Source organism: Megascapheus bottae, chromosome 38 (genome assembly GCF_031878675.1).
Source record: "Megascapheus bottae isolate mThoBot1 chromosome 38, mThoBot2.hap1, whole genome shotgun sequence".
Taxonomy (NCBI): Eukaryota; Metazoa; Chordata; class Mammalia; order Rodentia; family Geomyidae; genus Megascapheus; species Megascapheus bottae.
Genome location: NC_143546.1, coordinates 725,607 through 731,647, shown reverse-complemented (window position 1 = coordinate 731,647; position 6,041 = coordinate 725,607). Strand labels below are relative to the sequence as shown.

General features: G+C 42.2%; 1 pseudogene; it reads left to right on the top strand.

The window, feature by feature from the left end:
* Positions 1-2,543: 2,543 nt before the first annotated feature.
* On the top strand, positions 2,544-2,629 carry LOC150041799 (small nucleolar RNA U3; annotated as a pseudogene).
* Positions 2,630-6,041: the final 3,412 nt, after the last annotated feature.

The following is a 6,041-nucleotide window of genomic DNA, read 5'->3' as shown; positions in this document are numbered from 1 at the left end:
TCGTAGAAAAGCGGGGTCTGCATCACAGTCTGCCCATATATCCTCAGCAAAAACCTTTCAGAGCTTTTCATTTTAGAATGGAATCCCAAAATATGTAGGTACAATAGAGAAATGATCCTTCGCATTAAACAAAAAACAAATGCTCAATAAAAAACAGGTAGGGGAGAAAATGTAGGAATGTACTTAAGAGTTTTCAGTATGGGACACCTGGCTAACACAGGGTCTCTCAATTCAACATCCAAGGAAAAAACCTCCAGCGCGGGCCAGTAATCACTGTCAACCCTGACAATGCAAACTGGCCACACAGAGCCAACACCCCACGTCCAAGCTAGTGTACTGGCAACGAAGGGTAACTGCTCAACAGGGAGATTGCAAGATCTTTCTTTTCTTTTTCCCCACGTTCTCAGAGAATTCTGTGGCTCTACCAGACATCGTTGAAGCTCTCATGGGTCATCATGGGAGATCCTCTTCTCTCGGGGAACATTTTCCCTGTAAGTCTTTACTGTGCTAACAGGTTATCCTTCATTTTCTTCTGAAGTCACTGCAGCTCAGCATCACAGTCCTTCCGTTCCTCCGCTTCTCTGAGGGTCTTCATTTCAGGCACTGCCCCCTCTCTAAGCTCACTACCTCCTCTGCAGGCTCTCTCCTTTCTTCCACGTTTACTCTAGAGGATGCTTAGAACCTGTTAACATACTCCGTGCTGTTAACACCTTCATTGTGGGTCACAGCCCCCAGTTTCCTGCTTTTGTGGTTATCACGAAGTACTTTATCACTCACATCTTTTAGGTTCTGGATGTGTGTTCTTATTAACCTATTCCATCAGGTTGTAAACTCACAGCCTTCTCCATCTCCAACTGCTGCTGGCCGGAAGATACTGTCGTCCTCTTTTTTTTTTTTTTGATCGTTAACTTCAACAACAGTATTATTCCCGGCCCAGCCGGAGGGAAATGGCCTTTAGCTTTCAGTCTCGTTTCCTTCTTCCTCATTTCCTTCCGGAAATACCTATCTTTTAATTTTCTGTTTCATGATTGCCTGAGTTTTAGAATGCTGTCCTCCTTCTCATAGGGGCATGTCTGGTGACAATTAGTGGGACACTCTTTTTTTCTTCCATGTGAACATTTAATAAGCATACACTTCTTGTAGCAATTTTCATTTCATAAACATCCCATAATCCGATGGTTTCAGTTCCTGCCCTACAGGAGCATTGGAGGACAAACGGCACTGGGCCCTGGTTCAGACAGCAGCTGCCTGCCTGTGCATGGAGTCTGCATGGAGGTAACGCTGGCCCCTCCATCCCAGTGTGGGAGAGCAAGCATTGGGCTACCACCGCTGCCACAGCCCCACCAGCTGCTCAACAGAACACCTCTATCTTTGACTGAAATGTAGGGCTGCTTCCTCTGCAGTCTTTCTTACTGTCGCCAAAGGACCTGATTACTTGAAAAATACAAGTCTGTGAATTTACCATGGTGGAAGTTCAAACCCTTTTTACAAACACCAGTGGGTGACACCTGGGATACAGACACTCAGGAGGTGAGATCCAGCTTTAAGGCCAGCCCACACTGAAAAGTCGTTGAGAAACAGATTCCACAAAATCGCAGAAGTGGAGCTGTACGTAGCTCAAGTAGTAAAGTGCCCAGCCTTGAGTAGAACTGCCCAGGGACAGTGCCCAGGTCTTGAGTTCAAGCTCTAGTGCTAGCATCAGAGAAAGGTCTGGGAGGGGAAGAGAGGAAGCGGGGAGAGAGGGGGAGGGATGGAGGGAGGGGACAAGAAGAGAGAAGGAGGCAAGGGAACAAGGGACCCTCTTTGCACTGCGTTCCTGTAGACTTATTCAGGACATTGGAAGATCCCACATAACATTTATGGTACTTCTGCTGTACAGATGACTTTCTTCAACTTGTCTGCTGATTCATGAAGTAAGATTTTTTTTTAAGATGTGACGCTTCAGGGAATTTTTCTATACATTCCTGATCAAGGTCCCTCCGCAGACAGCGCTTGGAAGCTGCTGTGCCAGTGCCGACATTACTTCCTGGCCCACACTTACGGACTTCTCCGCTGTTCCTGTTTTAACAACAGGGATATTGCTTCCCCAGGCCACCACTGAATTCTTTTTCCCCCAAATCCTAGTGAGTATATTTTTCTTTCAATAAACAAAGATATGAACTGGATCCAGGTAAATCATTCTTGCTTCACTGTGCTTATTTTCATCTGATTCATTTCAAAATAAAAAACAATACATTTCTCTAAAGGCAAACACATGACTTAGAGCTGAAAAAGTCAAACTGAAATTGTCCCAGTAAATAAATGTAGAGAAGTATGATAAGGGGTATTGTATTTGCAAACTGCTTTGTCAAGTGGTACCACCTTTTATATATCCACTTGTAAGATAATAATGAAAGAAGAAAAAGACAAATCCTCAAGATAGGAATAAAGGTTGACTAGGTTATTATGGAGCAAATGTCTGCATTAGAAATGAGTAACAAGACAAATGGTACTATGACTTTTAAAAAGGAATCCTGGAAATTGTCATAAAAACACACAAAGGAAAGACTATACTTTCAGGGATCATTTCTATAGTATCTTACTAGAGAAACTCCACTGAATGTGTAGAGTACCGTGAATTGGAGTCCAAAAAAACTATAGAAAGAATCAACAAAACAAGGAGTTGGTTCTTTGAAAAAATGAACAAAATTGACAGACCCTTAGCAAACCTTACCAAAAAAAGAAAGGAGCACACACAAACAAAATCACAGACGAGAATGGTAATATCACGACAGAAATTACCAAGATCCAGAGCATCATGAGGAAATACTTTTCAAACCTTTATGCCAACAAATTTGAGTATCTAGAAGAAATGGATGAGTTTCTAGCCAATATTAACATACCCACACTGAACCAAGAAGACCTACTACAACTAAACAGACCTATTTCAAACACTGAAATAGAAATGGCAATAAGAGACCTTCCACCTAAGAAAAGCCCAGGGCCAGATGGATTCACAGCTGAATTCTATAAGGTCTTCAAAGCAGAGCTCACACCAATACTCCTCAAGCTCTTCAACGAAATTGAAAATGAAGGTTCCTTACCAAACTCATTCTATGAAGCCAGTATAACCCTCATCCCCAAACCAGACAGAGATTCATCAAAGAAAGAGAACTGTAGACCTATATCTTTGATGAACATCGATGCAAAACTTCTCAACAAAATACTGGCCAACCGTCTACAACAACTGATAAAAAAATTATACACTATGATCAAACTGGATTCATCACAGGGAGGCAAAGCTGGTTCAACATACACAAATCAATTAATACAATTCAACACATCAACAGGGGCAAGGACAAAAATCACAAAATTGTCTCAATAGACGCGGAAAAGGCATTTGACAAGATCCAACACCCCTGTATGTTAAAAGCTCTGGAGAAACTAGGAATCCATGGCTTCTGTATGGCAAATTAACTAGAAAGCCTACAGAGTGGGAGAAAATCTTCACTAACCATACAACAGACAAAGGTCTCATATCTAAAATATATCAACTGCTAAAAAAATTGAATCACTCCAAAACTAATCTGCAAAGAAACAACCATCCCATTAAAAGATGGGCCAAAGACTTAAAAAGAGTCTTCTCTGAAGAAGAAATAAAAATGGCCTATAGACACATGAAGAAATGCTCAACATCTCTGGCCATAAAAGAAATGCAAATCAAAACAACTCTAAGATTCCACCTCACTCCAGTTAGAATGGCCAGGATCAGGAAAACTAATAACAACAGATGCTGGAGGGGATGTGGCCAGGAGGGATCACTACTACACTGTTGGTGGGAGTGCAAGCTCGTTCAACCACTATGGAAAGCAGTGTGGCAGTGCCTCAAAAGGCTAAACATAGAACTCCCCTATGACCCAGCAATTCCACTACTTGGCATTTACCCAACCATCCAGAAACAAGGACATACTAAACCCACTAGCACAACAATGTTCATTGCAGCACTATTCACCATAGCAAAGATATGGAACCAACCTAGATGTCCCTCAGTTGATGAGTGGATCAACAAGTTGTGGTATTTATACACAATGGAATTCTATGCTGCTTTCAGAAAGAACGATATTGCTCCTTTTGTAAGGAAATGGAAAGACTTAGAAAAAATCATATTAAGTGAATTAAGCCAGACTCAAAGGAACATAGGCCCAAGAGTCTCCCCCATTTGTCAAAATCAGTAGAAACCTTGGGATCTCCTTGCTGAGGTTCACAATAGAACAAAACCTTGATACATAAGGCCATATAGTATGACGCTAAATGAAAGGACCTCCAGCCATCTAATGAGTGATTGTTGTCCTTAATATACTGTGTTATCTTTCATCTCTTTTGCTGTCCCTTGGTTATCTCATATTGTTACAATATTTCACCTTGTTATCTGATATATTTTATATGTGCTTGATAGGTTATTTGAAATTGGATAGGGAAGGGGGAAAATCAAGATGAGCAGGGGGAGGGAGAAGGGAAATGGGGACCATGACATGAAAAAGGGTATCAATATTTGTGAAATAATGTACCTTCTATGTGGTGGATATAATATAACCCTTCTATTAATTACAATAAAAAATATGAAGAAAAAAAGATTGTAAATTTCATTGGTAAAACACACACACACACACACACACACACACACAAAGGAAGCTATGGGGCAAAGTGAAAGTTGTGTCGTTTCTTATGTTTGTAAGCATAAATTCAAAGGACAGCTCACACATTCCATAGAATATTCACTTGATTTCTGTGAAATCTACAATGTGAAAGATATAAAAATTTTTGGAGATACACATTCTCTTATTGTCTTGCTGATCCTAAATCTAGAACCTGTATTTTGTTTGTTTTGGTGGAAAGCAAAGAAAATGTTCCTATAATTTAAAATATGACGCTCAAAATATTAAAAAGTAAAAATGGCAGGCACCGTGGCTCACGTCTGTAATCCTAACTACTCAGGAGGCTGAGATCTGAAGATCAAGGTTCAAAGCCAGCCTGGGCACAAAAGGATCTGAGACTCTTATCTCCAATTAACCTCTGGAAAATGGGAAGTGGGGCTTGGCTCAAGGGCAGGGCGGTAGCCTGGAGCTGAAGAGCTCAAGGACAGCACCCAGGCCCAGTTCAAGCCTCATGACCCACAAAAAAAAAATAAATAAATAAGGTAAAATATCCACCCTCTCAATGTGCTCATTCTTAGACCTTAAAATCTTTTCAAAGCTTCATTTACTTTTATTCTTCCCTTCGATTAATTCTGATTAACCAGAATCGTTTCTATGTTGATGGCTACCATTAGAAACATCACAGGTCCCATCAATACCAATGTTGAGATCTGACTGAGTCACAGCCCTGGATTCAGTGCCACTAGTCATTGGGACTGAGGCCGGGTGCCACAGACACCTGCTGACAAGGGGAGAGCAGATAGGATCCCAGGGCCGAGTAGGTTGGACAGGGAAAGCAGGTTTACGGGGAGCCTGAGGGTCATTTAATCTCAGCCTCCAGACACCTCGCTGGACAGGACGCCGTCTGCCGCTGGAGATGACTCTGCGTTCCTTCTTGTGTTTCCATCAGTCTTTTTAGCAAGAGTAAAGACCCTTATGATCCGATTCTAAAGTACAAAGCACTCAGTTTATATCAAGGCCAATTTTGGGTGTTGCTGTTTGCCAGTTAAATTTTCAAACCCCAAGCTCCCCGGCTCCAGATGTCAGGTCCTTCACTCAGAGCCGCGGGCCACCTCCTGCGAGAAGAGCTCACAGATCAAGGCTTCTCCCCGGTCCTGACTCCAGCATGCTGTTCTTGACGTGCTTCTTATTGCGCATTGGACTGTGGCTCTGCTCTCCACCTGTGCCTGGCCTACTCTTCCTGTCTTCCAGTCGTGCTCATTCTTGTCTGAAACCTTCTCTAATCATTCCAGTGTCCCTTGTTCACAGGGAAGACCAACTAAAAACCATCACGGTGGCTTCCCACCTCCCGTCCTCCCCACCACACCCAGCAAGAAAATGCAGCGTTATTTCCAAGGATAAAACTGA